The sequence below is a fragment of the Equus asinus genome, chromosome X (assembly GCF_041296235.1).
Source record: "Equus asinus isolate D_3611 breed Donkey chromosome X, EquAss-T2T_v2, whole genome shotgun sequence".
Classification (NCBI taxonomy): Eukaryota; Metazoa; Chordata; class Mammalia; order Perissodactyla; family Equidae; genus Equus; species Equus asinus.
This window is the reverse complement of record NC_091820.1, coordinates 123567867-123585268: the sequence shown is the minus strand read 5'-3', so window position 1 is coordinate 123585268 and position 17402 is coordinate 123567867. Positions and strand designations below refer to the sequence as shown.

Genomic DNA, 17402 nt, shown 5'->3' with positions numbered 1-17402 from the left:
CAATGAAGAATAGGTGGGCAAAATCCTCCAGCCTGGAGAGCTCACCAGGCACATTCCTGGATATCCAGGCTCATCTGCGCACATCCATGAGGATCTAAATGTCCACGGCCTCATCTACTGTTCATGGACAGGGCCCAGTGACTCTCCTCTTCCTACCAATGTGCAGAGTGTACTCAGCGGAAGAGTGCCGACAGCTCACATGGAAACGCTTGGCTAAAGCTCCAGCCCAACTCCCATCCAGAAATTCAGCATCCCTAATGACTCCTAAGATGCCATCGCCCTGCATGGTGGACGACATTCTGTTCAGCACCTTCATGTCAGAGCACGCAAGCCTGACCGCGGCCCATGGCCAATTTCTCCCCAGGGACCCAGAATTTCCCACACCCCACGTTCGGCCATTGCCGGCATGCGCTTTTTGAGGGACTTGAAAAAGGCAATTGAGTCATGTGATGGTGGAAGGAAGAAGTGTCCGCGTGGTCTGTGGAAATATAACAGCAGCAAGAGCAGCTCGCTTTCATCATTCTCTCCACGGGGACACAGCTCGTCAACAATACGAAAGAGTGACTGGGCACCTCAACCAAGAGCGATTATTCCCCAGAGACAACAGCAGTTCTCTCTCAGAAGACTCCCTCATGTTAATGTTCTACACAACAACGTAGGAGGGCAAAGAGCCAATGTTCCTCGAGCCATTATTCACAGGCTAAGTCAGTGCACAGAATCAGGCAGAAACAGCAAAGCATTCCTCAGCAGCAAAGTCCAAAATACTCCTATTGCACAAGTCAGCAACAGTCCCCATCATCAAAATTTCATCTTGGCCAGAGGGCCGTATGTTCTCATGTCACACTCAACCATCTGCATTGTTATCTATTATCCTCCAGCCATGCTGATCCCTGGTAGTGCCAGGGATGGGCAAGCGGGCAGGAGGCACTCTGGAACATACAAAGGCCAACACGCCTTTGACACTGAGGGAGCATATCCTCCTCTCTGCTTTGTCCTCCTGCTCTGAGAGCAGCTCTACAGAGGACACTCTGTCCAGCCCCCTTCCCAGCTCTAGGCTTCAAGCACCAGAAGCAAGGAGTTAGTCCTTCCATCTTTCCTGATCACAGAACCCCCTTCCCCACGTGAGCCTCCAACCTCCATCATTCTTCTCCTCAAGAGAACAGACAATCAGAAGTGGCTGGAGAACCAGTCATGAAATCTCTTTAGTTCAAGAAGTGTTCCCCCATGTAAACTGCTTCAGCCACAATGGAAAACAGTATGCAAGTTCCTCAAGAAGTAAAAGGAGAGCCACCCCATGATCCGGCAATCCCACCCCTGGGTGTACAGCCAATGGAAACGAAATCACTGTCTCAAAGCCGTGTCTGCACCCCGGTGTTCAATGGCGCGCTCTTCACGACAGCCGACACACGGAACAGGCTCAGTGTCCATCAACAGATCAGTGGGTAAAGAAAATGTGGTACATACATACAATGGAATATTATTCCGCCATAGCCATTTTGCACAGAACAGGGAACCAGTAGAACAAGGAATACACTCCATTTCAGGAGCCTACCCTTAAGGGGTCCAATATAATCCCTTCTCTTTCCAACCCCCACAGCAACAAGAGGAATGAAAAAATACATACGCCAAACGCGACTTTGACATGGAATGCTTCACACCAAAAGCTACAGCACATTAACATTCCCAGGAGTGAGCAGACATTCATGAGTACATGTCTCACTGGGTGAGTGACATGGCTCGCCTCAGAACGAACTCCTGGGAGAGAACCCGATCCCACCTTACAGTCTGAGGAGGGTCAGCTTCTCTTTCCCCGAGAGTCTTGATTTTGAGAATGTCATCAATTAGAGTCACTCTTTTGGAATCCTCAAAGCCGTCACTTGTTTTTAAGTGCCAATACTCAGCAGATTGACCCTGAAACCATTCATCTAGGTCTTTCGCACCCCTCCCGCCGTGAAGTGACCTCAAATGAATGTCCTGGGCAGTGGGCCCTAGTGTATGTGGAAGGGGAAGAAGGCATCGCAGTTACGGTTAAGTTTCACAAGTTGAGTTTTTGACTAGCAACCAGGCCAGTGATGGTCACCGTCATGTCACTTGGTGAAGGAACATGGGCTTGAGCACAGGTATTTCTAAGTATCTCAGGTCTCAGGTTTTCACTGGGCAGACAACATAATGACCCCTATCTTCTGCAAATCTTATGTGATCCAACCAATCAGAAGGATCAATAATGACTTTGAAGTGTCAGTGGGCTGCATAAAGGCAACATACTTTAGTCTCTACTCACAAAGAAATGTGGATTGTTTTCACCCTTGGTGAGTGAACTTCAGCTTCTGTGATGCGACCTTCTGGATGAAACCTGTGCCAATAAAGCAATAGAGGAACCGGGAACCAGAGCCATCCATGAGACTAAAGGGCAGAAGCGTCTTGGAACGCACCTTACCTAGTGCAGATTTGTATCAAGAACTCCCTCCCAATTACCCAAACTCTTCACTTAAGTTTCAACAAATTAACCACCCCCCAGAAAACAAGTGACTTTATACAGACAGGGAACAGAGGAGATCTTGGTGGCACTGCCAGTGAACAAGAAGCCTCCAGCCTGAACTTGGTGCTGAGCCACGTCAGCTTTGACGAAAGGTGTCCACGTTGGCCAGAAAGACTGCAGCTCAGAGAAGGCAAAGTCCGAATTGCCCGGCTTTCCCCTGGCATCACAGGAGAAGTAGAGAAGTTGGTTTCTAGAGAGATTGAAGCAATCGCTGAGGAAATTTGCTGGTCCTGTGAAAGGAAACAAAACATTTCGTTGAAATGATGGCAAAGGTCTCAAGAACTGAAGTGGAAGCGGGGGCTCACAGGGAGGGAGAGGACCTCAACCAAGCCACAAGGGTCTGCTCTAATCTATGGATTCTGGAAGTGCTCAGCTACTTCCTTCAGGACCCGCTGCATGCCGAGCACTTACAAGGATCATCACACTTGATTCTCACAACATACCTGATAGCAAGGTGTGCTCCCCGTCTCCATCTGTGGAAACTCAAGCTCAAATATGAGAGCTAGAGAGGGCCAAGGGTCTTTCTCACTCAGATACCAGAACTCTATTGTCCACGAAACACAACGTCTGGTCTCAGCAACATCTGCTAGGCAACAAAGTGGCCAACAATGTACGGAGGGGTAAGCGCGTGAACAAGTACGGACCTATTCATTACTTCAATTGCTAGACTATGCCTGCAGGGCCACTGCTATATAAATGCTCACCTACCCACAACCGGGGTAGACTGGCAGATTGCCATTGTCTGGCACCCACGTGGTGGACGGGTCTCACCTTCTCCCCCGTTTCCCACTTAGACCCGGTCTTAAATTACATCCAAATCCACGATCTCACACCCGAGATAAAAAGCACATGAGCAATCTCCCACAATCTTTGGATTCCTGAAGGTTGTGTTTGACCGTCCCATCTAGTCCATCCTGCTTCTGCCTGGGCTGGCAAAGGTTTTCCAAAGGATAAGACAGATCAAAACCTTGACGTGAAAATGTCAACATCGGTTCTTTTTGAAATCTGACAGTCTAATAAAGTCAAGGTGGCTGTAACAGTGGCACCCACAGGAAACAGAGGAACACCAATAGGGACTGGAAAAAGATGCCACTGACTAGTCAAGAATTGGTGGTAGACCTAGCATCTCAGCCATGGGGTTCATAAGCAGTGCCCAGGGAGTGCCCCCGACGTTCCCGGAAATTCCCCTCTTAGACACTCAGGGAAGGGATTTCCACACCATCTGAAATAGCGCTACAGCTAACAGGAGATCAGTGCTACTCTCCTCCCAACACCTGTGGCCTCCGATCACACGAGATGGCACTTACTTGTCTGCCTGCTCTTGACTGTTGGTTCCAGTTCCACTCTCTTCTCCGTACAGGCCCACAGGATGACCTGGACTGGACTTTGCCATCACAGGTCCTGAAGGGGATGGTGATGGTAGAAATCTGCAAGGAGACTTGACTTTGGGTGGACAGCCCAGCACAACTGCAGGAAAAACAGTTTACTTGCCAACTCATATAAGTCAAGAGGCTCAGGCGAACTTGTTCTTTCCCTTATCCTGAGAAATTTCTGAAAATGGTCGGTGAGGCCAGAGGACCCACTCACGCACCTTGTGTGAGGTAGGCCAAAAGAGTGAAAGACACTGTGAGACAGGCGCTCCATGAGTCAAACCACAAGATAAGGCCACTGCTTTAGAGGCCTCATTGCCCCTTCAAGTGAACCAGGGTTCATCCCGCTTTACTCAAACACGGATGGGATTCACTCAACATTATGTTGACAGGTGTGACCAGTGACTTGCTAGAAGCCAGGGGTGGGGGGGGGGGGGGGTGGGCGGGGGGGAGGGGTCTCCCAACTCCATTTTTTCTCTTCAGTAATAAGGGAACTGACTCACACATAAAAGGATGGGAACAAACCTTTGGAATGTGTGCCTGCTCTCGCTGTGTTCCCAATTACTGACACTTACATGCCACGCAAGATTACGGGTAACAATTCATTCACATGGGTTCTGTCTTCTACTTAATAGACCATGAGATGCACATTAGACAACTGGGTCGTTATATTGGTCTCAGTAATTGGTAAAAGATTAAGTTCAAAGACTGCTAAAACTAGGCATGAGCTAACTGAATTCAGAACAATTTCATGAAGAATTTCATATAGTACATAACGTTACTACCATCCGATATCGAACATAGGTCTTTGAGGACAAAACAACAGAAAAAACTGGACATCTGGAAATACACAGATTGGGGAATTTGCTCTTAATTTGCAATACGTCCTACTGTACTATGGGCAATGGGCACGGATTAAAAGCACCTTCATTCCACACGTAGGTATTGATCCAGGTCTGGGGCTCTGCCTGAAAAGGCAGGACTCACCGGCGAGGTGAGTGAGTGTCCCAATTCCGGAAATTGTTATTCCTGTCAGTACCAACCGCACAGATAAAGGAAGACCAGCAATACAACCAGTAAAGCAAATACCAGCAATACATCTGTCCCATTTCTAAATGTGATCAAGGTGGATTTAGAGAACACCAATGCCCCACCAATATTCAAGTCATTAAATCATCTCTACATGAGCTAACATACATAATTCAAGTCAGTATCAAGAATCAACCTGCAAGAAGGCTCATAAGCCAACTCAACCATCACCATTACGTAGAGGAAGTAGTTGTTTTCCTTGACAATTCTGAGGTTACTGCCAGGCAATAGTGTCCTCAGGATTTTGAGGAAAACAACAATGTTCCTTTAATTTAATTCTCCCCTTGAATACACAGTGGATGTCGCAGGATGGAGGCATGAGGATAAACACACGGGCACTGTCGATTTCTTAACGCGACATTGTAGCACTTTGAGCCACTAAGGCACAGTCAGCACTTGTGTGCAAAGAGGCAAGGACAGCACCCTTTGACGTGGGGGTGGGGCAATGGCACTCGCAGTCTGGCCCAGGACCTCAAACAGATGGGATAGCAGTGGTCCTGGGGCAGACCGGTCAGGACATGAATTGGCCTATCCTGCTTTTCTGGACACAGAAACTACACAAAACGTTTCTTCTCTGCGACAACACGAGGGAAGGAGGAACCAGGCCAACATTTAAAGAAATGACAACGGAATAAATGCACAATTATTGCCCTCCAGTAATAGACAAAAGCATGCCCGATGACCTGCAAGGGCCATTCCCTCTTAACAGCACTCATTCTGGAGGTGAATTTCCACCTCTGTAAGTGGAAAATGCCCCACGATTTTAGCAGGAAACGCATGAAAAGACTCAGGACAGAACCCAATCGAATAACGCGACACGCAACACACAATGATTGCTGGAAATGAAGTCCCCGAAGAACCCAAATGACTTCCAGTGTTGACCAGTGAGGCGCACTTCCGGGAATTCAGTGTCGTAAAACAGCACCGCTCAGCCAGATCGACAACGTGTGAATTTTTAACATTGAAAACAAACCTTTCTTAATTTTTATTAGAGCTGTGAAATAAGAAACCTAAAGGCTAAAATTTCAAAACTTTAATGGTATGAAAAACCCTTAACAGTAAATAAAATGCAAGATTAGGTTAGCGGACCGCTTGAAGCCGCTAAGTGTCGTAAAGCAAAACGCACAGACACAATTAGGACCATCGTGTCCTCATTTGTCAGTCGAAGGTGACATGAAAAACTTTAACACGAAGCTTACGAAAAGGATCAGGACGTTCCTTTAACAGAATAAAATGACCCCAAACGCCATTGTTCCGTAAAACACAATCCCACCCCGGGCCAGGGACGCACGTCAACATACGGTTAAGAGCATTCGCTGTCGTAAAACAACAAGGACTCAGCCAACTGAAAGTTCGGCCCTGTACGTGGAGAGGACCTCAGAACGTTGAGTTTTTAAGAAAAGTTAGGAAGACGGAGAAACACCAGAATAGAACAATATAAATCAGGTCAAACACGCAATTCTATTATAAACTTACGACACTCTATCAGAGGGTACATTCCAGCTCTGTAAATTAAAATTTCCCCGAAACCGTTTAAAGGACGTTTATGGGGGAGGGCCAGGACCTCCTCATTAAACGCATGAGGAAGGGCATGCAAAATTCAGTGCCCAGCAGGGTCCAGTCCTGGCTGACAAGAGTGGCTAAGGGGCCTTCACACAGACTGGAACACTTCTGGTGCTCAGCCGCACAAATCACTTCCCAAAGGGCACACGGAAGAGACTATCGTTTGAAGAATGCTTAGGAAACCCAGCTGAAATCCACATGAAACACATGCAAATGGCCGCAAAATCACGAGGAAGACAAAAACACCCCGCGCTACGGACGGACGAGATTACAGAATGAAACCAGCAATAGAAGCCCCGGGGCCGTGATGCCCCTCAGGGACTCGAAGCAACAAGGGCTCGCCCATCACACCGCTGGGTTTCACACTGGAAAAGCGTAGGGAACACTACACTTTGCATGCAAACACACTGACAGCGTCTGGGCCACTCTCCACTCAGCGCGATGACATTAGGTCCAGAAGGGCTTTGCAGAAATACGTAAAACAGCGTGCAGTGCTGACTGAAGGGGACTCGCGGGGTCAGGGAACAAGCCAAGCCCGAGCTGAGCAGGCCGGCTGTTCACTCTTTCCCCCGACGTTATCAGGGTGTCGTTCTTTTTCAGCCGCACGGGAAGAAGAGCATCCCGAAATGGGAGCAACCAATGAAAGGAAACGCGCACTCACGCTGGGCAGGGAAACCCAAGTCTGCGCTCACAGGCGGCCATGGGCCACCAGCTGTCACCCTCGCACACACGCTCCCTGAGCGCGTCACCTCCCTCTGTCCGAGTCGAAAATCACCGAGATCCCGACCCTGACGAAAGGGCTCACGGAAACGGACAGGACCCAGATTTCCACAAAGACCCGGGGCCAGCCTCCAGCCCGCGACACTGGACAACCAAAGGCCACACCCGCTCCCTGGCCGCCAACGGCCACGGCCCGTCCTGGACCCACGGCCACTCGGCCCTCCGCCCCAGCCCCTTCCTCCTCTCCAAGCTGCAGACACCTCCAGTCCTGAAGACCACCAACAGGGGGGTCAAGGCCCACATCGCCACGAGCAGACGAGCTGAGCCTTCCATCAGGTTGTGCCGCAAGCTCCACCGGGGGCCCGGACGCCGCTAAGGGGCCTTCTCTGCCGTCCACCCAGAAGCCCGCCCGGGGCACACTGCCTGTCAGAGGAGCTGAGCACACACCGTCCCCCCGCTTCCCTCCAATCACCCGACAGACAGCCAAGTAGGAAGTCAAGGGAACTTACACTTTGGGGACAGCAGGAGACGGAGCCGCCATGTTCCCCCATCCTGGAGGGAAACGGTCCACGGAAGCCGCGCTGCACAATCCACATTTTAAAGAGCCCGGTCAAGCGTTTCGCTTCCCTGGACAGCGTTCCTTTGGCCCCGCCTTCACACGTCGTCATTGGCGGGTCTGCGACGATTGACAGGGAGACTGGCCACTCGCTCCAGCTCCAAGAGCGCAAACCCCGCTCATGTCCCAAGGCTCTGCTTATTGACTGAAATCTTGGCTCTTCTTGTTCTTTCTTTCTTCTTCTATGTCCATCCCTCAACGCCTAGCTCTGCTTCGAGGCTTTTCACGTATCTTTTCCTTAGTTTCCCGTCTTCTCAGACTTTGGAAATCTTGATCACTCAGGCTCTTCAAGCCTAGCTCCGTGCCATCCTCTTCCAGGAAGCCTTCCATGCTTCACTCCTCCCATCCCCAGCGGTCGATGTGAATTTCCCTTTGCTCTTCGACATGGACATGAAGACACCTCCGAGCGGCGATTCAGGGGAATCCTGCCATCTCTGGGATCGCGGAGTACTTGCTGGGCACAGTGTGAAGGACCCCAAGTTGGCACTCGCAATCTTGGCAAGACGGTTACTGTTGCACACGTTTGGGAAGAGCAGGGAAAAACCAGCAACAGAGTGACTCATAGCAGCCTCCCAGGATTGGTCCCATCAGTGAATTCAAACAACTCCCAACCACCCCTTTCAGGATTTTCATATCCTTTCCTACCTTTCTACCTCTGGAACTCTTGCCCACTCGCCAAGGCCCAGGCATAAGGCACTACCTCTCTGAGTCCTCCTCTGGTTTCACGTTCCCACTCCCAACCCCAAGCAGAGTTCTTTCTTGTGTCGCTGTAGGATGAAAGTTAAGGGCACTTCATTTCTCTGCTGCCAGGTCACTAAGCTTCCTGATTATGAAGGTGAGAGTGGAAACCCCTTTCTTTTCAGGAGGCCATCTGCTGAGGAATTTTTGCAGCTGCTCTCAATTTGAGAGTTGGACGAAAAGAGGGGCGCGGCCCCGCTAGCACTGACTACCTTGAATGATCAACTCACCTGCACTCTCCCTTGGTTGGTGGACCACATAGCCACGGGATGAGGCTCGATGGACTGCACGCTCAGAGTGGACAGTGCCTCTGGGAAGGACACAATAACGCGAACCCTATCCTGCCCACAGAAAAAGTCATTTTCGGCGTGGTGGGGGTGGGGAGGCGGCGAAGGTGTGGGAACAGTGTCATGCCATAGTCCACGGTGTTGCCCTACCCACCACAGTGGTGGCTTTTCTATGTGACCTTGACTGGCCACGGGATGCTCAGATTAAACATGGCTTCTGCTTGTGTCTGGGAGGGTGTTGCGGGAGGAGGTTGGCATTTGAGGAGGTGGCCGCAGTAAGGAAGATTGCCCTCCCCAGGTGCGTGGGCATTATCCAATCCATTGAGGCCTGAATACAACAAAAGGTGGACGAAGGCAGACATGCCTCCTTTTTGCCCGCCTCACTGCTCGAGGTGGAACATCTCATCTCATCTTCTCCTGCCCTTGGCCTGGGATTGATCCCATCGGCTCCCCTGCTTCTCTGGCCTTCAGACCGGGACTAAACTATGCCGCCAGCTTTCCTGGGTTTCCCGCTGGCACACGAGAGACTCTGGGACTTCTCAGCCTCCACAGATGCGTGACCAAAATCCTCATAACAAGTCTCCTTTCCCATAACTTATCATACTCCTATTCTTGCTGTTCCTCTGCATATCTCTGACTAATATACCTTGAATTTCGCATCCGCTGCTGCTGTTAGAGAGGGCTTCCCAGTCCTCAAGTAGATCTCTGAAGAAAGGGCAAAATCCAAAAAGTTAACATGAGTTCCAAACTGTGGATGAGGAAAGGACACACCAGAAACAGACGGCCAGATATCTGGGCAGTGCTCAGAACACAGCCACTGGCCGCGATGGGGGTCTTATCCGCTAGAGTCAAGCTGGTCGTTTGTCAGCGCACAGAAAGCTGATAGCTGACCTCTTCCAGAGCTGGGATCGTGGGTCACACTCTGAGGAAGCTCCAGAGGGCAGGAGAGCTGTGGCAGGCTTTCTCAGCCATCACTGAAGCCATGTGGAGGGAAGAGAGGGGAAACTCCAGCTCCTGATGTGACTCCTGTCTCCAGGATCTGCCAGCTCTCTCAACACCTGGCACTAAGGCTTATCTCTGTGACTGGTTCTGTGGATGGACACATGCTGGGCTCTCTCAGTGCTTGCCACAGGATGGCCAATACCACACAGGTCCTGCTTCTCGGATCACCCATGCCCTCTTGATTTTTATGCCACCAATCTTTCCAGTCCCACTCACACTTCATCCCAGGCCAATGCCCTGGGCTCCTGCCTGTCTGGGAAGATTCGGCATTCGCTACTCACCGACTACTCATTTTGGCTACTGGATCTGTATGCGGGCTGCACCTTTGCTCCCTGGATTCATACACCAGCTCTTCCTCTCATCAGATGGGTAACGTGACATGATTATTGTGCCTCTATTTCTTCATGAGTTAAAGCAGTGAGCCAATAAGAACCGTCTCACTGGGCTGTTCTAAGATGCGTTGAGTTAATGCAAAGCCCTTTCTTGGTGCCTGGTACATACCAAGCTCTCACCTAACTATAGTTGTCATTTTGTTATCATCATCCTTCATGTTTCAAAGCAAACCTGCACTCTTACCTGCGCCATTCCCCCACTAAAGCAGCTCGTATGACTCTGCATTTTCTAATGACCACGGAAAGCACCTTCCAGGTTCCAGGTTCACATCTTCCAGGCACTTTCTAATTCTCCCATTGTTAGTTCCACATCTTTATCACTTTCATGTATGGCCATTTCTGCATGCTAATTGATAAATCTAATCGTCCTAAGTGTTTAGATATATATGCACACATATGTGTATACATATATCATCTCTCCTCTCCAAAGTTACCACAAATTTCTTCTATAGAATAAGATCAGATAGCTCTTTATGTAGCATGGTATGTAGGGGTATTCTGTAAGTACACATGTAGATAGTGAAATAGTGGTTTTCACTGGCAGATCTCCAGATATACTCCCGCTGGAGGAATTCACAAACTCCCTTGTCTGCTGACTGGTTTTGCCAGAAGACTCAATGTCAGTGGTGTTCTGATAGAGAAATTGGCAAACGGTTCTGGGAGATTTGGTTGCGTCCCTCGGGCCAGTCTGTCAGGAGACGAAGCACCAGGCTGAACCGTGTCCTGCCCCAGAGTTGACGTGCTACACAGGAGAGAGAGGAGGCTGTTTCAAGGTCCAGGGAGGAGCAGGTGCACGGGAGCAGGGGTCGGAAACAACATGGCCTCCTCAGGGTAGAATGCACATCGTGGTCTGATTGGAGAAGGGAGTTCAGGATGTAAGATGAGGGGAAAGGCAGTGCAGAGCACACAACCCTGGGTGGGATGTGGAAGGCTTCATTAAGAATTTAAGGCCTTGAGTAACAGATTCCATTTGCTTTAGAAATGTATCATTTGGGTGTCAGTGTGCAGAGTGGATCCAAACAGAGTCATCTGAAAAAGGGAGGCAATATAGTCATAAGGAGGCTGTTAGAGTCGAGGTGGGGGTGAAGGAGTGCTGGAGCTCCTCCAGGTGCCGTGAAGATTAAATGGAAACACGGGCCAACAGGGCGTGCGGTGAAGGTGCAGTGGCAGCCATGTGAAGGACGGGCAGTCAAGGAGTCAGGGGCTACTGCCAGTTTGATGGAGCTGCTGCCTGGATGGATGGCGGTCCCCCCAAGTGAGAAAAGGCACAGCGTATCAAGGGGGGTGGAGAGCCAAGGGGACAGCAGGAAGGCAGCAGAAAATGCCTCCTGTCACAAGTCAAGAAGTACTCATAAAAGCATATGATTGAGAAAAATGGAGGCAACCGCTCAAAAGACATGTGTAGTTTTGGCCTCTGGGATGGGGAACCGAGAGAGCAGAGGAGGGGCAGGAATTCACTGCTTTCACTACAAGCCCTTGTGTACTATTTGATCTTTTAAAAACTATCTATGCGTGTATTCCTTTGATCAAAATTAAAGCTTACGGAAAAGGAATTCGAATTAGAAGGAAATTGGGGGAGGGGACTTTAGGGAGTGGCACATGAGGCCAGATGGCTTCTGCCTTCCTATCTGTCTAATAGTGTATGTAGGTCCTAAAATGTTCCTGAGGTATCACGAGATATGATTTCCGTACTTTCTAAGCAAATCATAGACCATAAGGAAATGCTTTAAAAGTAAAAATGGCCAGTAATCTGCAGGTAGCCCAGATCTTCCTAACTCTAGGGAACTTTGCGTGAGCAATAAGGTGAAAACAAAACAAAGATTGTGATTAACTTTTCAAAACTGAAACACTCAACAAATACCCCATGGTGATCATCCAAGGGTCCCACATTTTAGTGTTGGTCATAACAGCAAGACAGCGGAAATAAACTAAATGTCCAACGCTAGGAGCTTGGCTGAAGAAAAAACGTACATTGATAGACTAGAACACTATGTAGCCATTAAAAATAAGGAGAAATAATTTACCCGGGTGGAATGACTTTAATAGATGTCAAGCCCCCTCACCACCAGCTCGAGCGATTGAACCAGAGACAGAGAGAGAGAGAGAGAGAGAGAGAGAGAGACTGAGTGCACACGTGCACTCACACACTCCACCTGGTTGTAGAGACATAGTGATACCTGGGAACGTGATTGCACTGTGACGAAAAGCCAGGCCGGGGCCTAAGCACTTTCTACACATCATTTCACGTGCTCCTCACAGCAACTCAGAGATGCGGACCGTTATCACCTCCGAGTTGCAGGAGAGGAGCCAGGCACAGAGAAGGATAGTGCCCGAGTGACGAAATACTGCAAACCATATCATCCTGCCCACTGATACCAGACATTCACTGTCATGATTCGTTTTCAGTCGTATCTTTATTACTTGAAGAGTGAGGCCGCCTTTGAAATTTTCGTGTAAAATTCCCTCTCTAAGTGGGCGCGACGGGGGCTGGAATTTGGGGAAAGCAGGGCTGGGCAGTCCATTTCTGCAACCTCAGTCGATCCTCCCAAGTTCTTGCTTGGCACACACTCACGGAGGCTCAGGCGGAGCTCAGAGGCACCTAGAGCGGACGTGAATTCTAACCAGAAGGAGAAGCAGGAACGAAACATCAAAGCATTCCTTATCACAGGGGCTCCAATAAAGCAAGCGGGACTCAATGGGGAGATGTCACTAATAAATACGACTTTCTCCTCAGCACACGCTGGGGTATACCCCTTAACAGAGCAAGATCAATCATGCATATTTCTCAACAGGTCCAGTTAAAAATTTTCACTTGCAAGGAGCACAGGCCGTTGGGTTTGTCTTTCACTTTTCAAATCCTTTCCCCCGATTCACGGCAGGGCTGTTTCTCCCGTCCCACAGCCAGAAGAAGGAGACAGGCAGCGAAAGTCCAGCATCCTCGGACTGATGGCCTGTTCTCCTCCGTGACCCACTCTCACGAGCTGAGTATCTCTGGCAACGTCTGCCGAAGGCTACGTTGGACAGTTACGGGCTGTCTCTGGAGCTCTGCTGACAGTCCCCGAGTGCAACAGGACGCGTCCTTTACCTCAGGCTTTCCTAAGATGTAGTTCTCTGAGAGCACCACGTGGGACAGAGCTCCTCTCTGACACCAGATCAACAGAATTCCTTTTCTACCTTTCTCTATCATTTCCCCCTTCCTTTCCTCCAGGTCCTCTCTCGATAGGACCAGACTTCCGACTCTACAGGCACAGAGGCAGCTTCCGGGCCCTGCACTTCCCTGTGGCTGGTCCACAGCCTGGGCTCTCTGATGTGACCCTTGACCCCTGCCCTGGACACAGTTCCCTCACTGCCTCCACTCTCAAACTGGTGCTCGCACCCTGATGACTACCGGCGTCCGCTTCCCACTCCAGCAACGCAGGCAGCCTCTGTCTAGAATCCTCGTCCCCAGGGTAGGGGTGGGAGTGCTCAGAGACCGGTATCCATTCTGTCTTCGAGACATGACTGACCACAAGTCCCCGGTTTGGGTAGTTTTACTGCAAACCTAAGAGCTGCCCTTCAAATCCTTCCTGAAAACTGCCTGGGAACCCGGAGGCCAAGTTCATAAGCCACATTTGGTTCAACCAAAGAATCTGAAGGATTCAGGGCAAGGTATTGAAGTCTGAAAAGGTGGAGGCTCCACGACAAGCCAGGATGTCAATACTCGGGGGCTTGACTGGATGCTGATGTCTGGCCCTCTGCTGTGTTTCTACCTCAACGACTCCTGTGGTCTGGGGTAGTGAAGCCTCATGATTTTCGGCAGGTCCCAAAGGAGGGGATGTTAGGTAGACAGAAAAATAATATAGACAATAATCACCGGCTGCTCTTTCATTTCCACACAGCCTTCTTCCATTCATACGATTCCAAAAATGCTCCCTCCTGCCATGACTTGATCACTCCACATAAAACCAAGAGGTAACCGGACAGAGACAGCATATACACACCTTCCACCGTCATACTCAGAGCTGAAGTCATGGGGCCTCTGTTTACAGTTAATCTTCTCCCAGTGATGTCTCCTCTTTCTCTTGCTCAGTCATCATCCCAGCGTAATGTGGATATGCTACAATTCCACGACCTAAATGTTGAATTCACCAGCACCACCACTCCGTGCTATTTACATTACTAAAGTAGAGCTGAGAGAATTGAACTAAAGGACATGCATAAGCAGGGAACAGAGGTAGAGAGTACAGTCCTCATTTCTGCACACAGCCCTGAGGTGGTCCTGTTAGCTATGACTTCTCCATCAACTCCACGGTCCTTTTGCCTTACCCTCTGGGGAGGCTCAGTCCTTCACTCCTGGGGTCTGAGTCCTTGGTGCTCCTTTCTGGGGTTGCAGTACTCTGTCGGGACCTACTCAGGACTGGAGGATAAGAAGCCACCTGAGGGGACCCCCTGAGTCTCATCCGTATTCCTCCTCGGCCTCATTCTATAGCGTAAACACCACAAGCACCTGTTTTGAGAGGCTCCAGCAGCTAAGAGCGGCTTCAAGTATAGTGGAACCAATATTTCCTCCCATACGGGATGGGTTTCTTCCTAGGGGACCAGAACCTCTAACCAGCAGAGAGCAGAGTTGCAGGGCGGGGAGGTCAAACTGTGGCAGATGAGTCAAGTGTGTGTCCGAGGGGAGATCCAATAGCTTCCATTTGTGTCTTCTGACCCTAATACCCTTTCTCCAGGGCACAGGCAGCCAGTGTGGGGGCAGGTATAGGAGACGGACACCTGTCTCCACCGGGAGACTTCTCGAGTCGAAGGCTGGCTGGAGCACCCTGTTCCAGCAGGGAGAGCAGGGACCACAGCGAGGAAGACTTAGGAAGAGAAGGATGGGGGTAAACTCCTACTCCCTGCCTGCTCCCTGCCTCCCTGGAATTCGGTCGCATCAAGGCATGCATGAGTAGACCGAGGTGAGGTGAAGGAAGGAGCACCCATGGTGCTCAGCCCAGGCCATGCCCTCACATGCCACCAGAGGCAGCCCTGTCTGCACATCCCAACAGAGGCAGACCTGCCCCTACGTCCCACCAGAGGTAGACCTGCCCTCACATCCCAGCACAGGAGGCACGGCCCTCACATCCCACCCCAGGCAGCCCTGCCCTCACATCCCACCCCAGGCAGCCCTGCCCTCACATCCCACCCCAGGCAGCCCTGCCCTCACATCCCACCATTGGCAGCCCTGGCTCTTCTTGGCCCACAGGGGCTCTTCTCCTCTGTCGTGTGGGCTCACCAGCAGTGCCATATCCCACTCACGGTCTGCCACCAGCATCTACTCACATACACTTTCTAGGAGCTACTCTGTCATTCCAATGACACAAAGCAGGTATGTCCCCACTGAAAAGGAGTGTGCAACAAGGAATCCACGTGGTGCATTCACGGGGCGGGGTTGTGGCCGGGTTTCCTTCCTCACACAATTCCTCGCCTTGCCTTGCCTTTACAATGAAGCAGCACCGCTGCAGGGAGTGCAAATTCCTCCCCCCCGTATGGGGAATAACCCTGGGCAGCATCTACCAAAGCGAAACATAAGCATCCCTTGTGACCCAGCAATGGGAACCCCAAGTTCTTTACCCCGCACAAATGTGTACAGATGTTCAACCAAAGATATGTACAAGATCTGACTGCATAGAGCAAGGAGGAAGAAGAGACACTACTGACGGGGCCATTAGAATAATCCGGGAGAGTGGTAATGGAGGCTCAGACAAGGGCAGTGACAGCGGAGGTGCAATGACCCGGGCACATTCTGGTTGCTGTTGAACGTAGAGCCGAGGATTTGCTGACGGAGCTAATGTGGGCCATGAGGAAACGTGGTCATTGAGGAGGTCACCACGGTGTTTGGCTTGGACAATAGGAAGGAAAGAACTACCACTTGTCGAGATGGGGGAGACAAGGAAACAGCAGTTTGGGAATAAGAAAAAGCAACCAAAGGCTTAGTAAATAAACCCTTAACAAATACTAAATAATTCTATTTATTTTCAAAAGGAAGCCTATAAACTCAGCGCAAATGTTTCCCTTAAATGTGCCAATACATGAAAGATACATTAATTCGTGAATTCCAACTCTGAAGTCATTATTCAACTACGTATTTTAAAGCGGAACAACAGGTGCCAAATCGGCTTTGGGCCGAGCTGTTGTGGGAATCCACGGGGTTGACCTGCACCATTATCTCATAAAAACACAGGACTTAAGAAACTGAAGTGAGTGTCATTGCCCTGACTAAATGGTACATGAAGTTAGACAAAGTGATGGAAGGATCAGAGTGGTAACTCCATTTTCTGGTGTTGGCGATCGATTAAAAGCAAACGCCTCTGGTCAAACAATAACTCCTCTGATTTTCATCTTTTCAACATCTATGGAGGTGATTGCATGATATCCTCTTTCTCTCTCTGAACGCAGTGAGTGAATACATTTCTTAGCATTGAACTCCCCTGACGTTCCCTGGCCATGGTGCATTCTTCGTTGAATGTGCTGCTGTGAATTATGTGGGCTGATGTTTGGGGCCTTCCCAATAATCTTGGAGGCAGTATCTGTGGCCTGTGGGCCAAAAAACTTGGGCTGACAGACGCATGAATGAGCAGGAAAATGTGTTCGCAAAACCTCCCAGAAGGGGCATCCGGAGGCCAACGTTGACTGAGGATGTCAGAAGTACAGGTGGGTGGTGGACAGGGACGGGGGGCACCACGCGGACGCCTCAGCGCCTGAGCACTTGGATCCTCCCCTCTTCACTCCCTGCAGCCCCCGCCTTCACCATGCATATGGAGCCCAGTGGCCTGACGTCTTCTCCTGTGACCCAGTCCTCATCCACGGCCCCTCCTGAAAACCCTCAGCACCTCCCCTCCGATTCTGGCCACGCCTCCCGCGATTCTGGACCGGCCTCCACCAACAGGCATTAGAGCCACGCCCGCGTCTCGCTCGTCCACTGCCTTGGGTACCTACTGCGCCTGCGCTGGAGCGCCCACACACTTTGTGGGCAGAGACTGCGCAGTTGCTGGCTACCGCCCACGGCCCCGCCCTCACCAACCCGGACCCCCCTCTGAGGAAATGAACTCCTGGTGTCAACCGGGA

General features: G+C 50.4%; 1 long non-coding RNA gene across 1 annotated transcript; it reads right to left on the bottom strand.

Annotated features, from left to right (window-relative positions):
• Nucleotides 1–451: 451 nt before the first annotated feature.
• LOC139042709 (uncharacterized) lies at nucleotides 452–12371 on the bottom strand. Its single transcript, XR_011499767.1, has 4 exons — nucleotides 7791–12371; nucleotides 3847–4006; nucleotides 2983–3122; nucleotides 452–2769 (listed from the first exon to the last, which is right to left on the bottom strand). It is a non-coding gene; the product is annotated as an uncharacterized lncRNA (long non-coding RNA).
• Between the last annotated feature and the right edge of the window lie 5031 nt (nucleotides 12372–17402).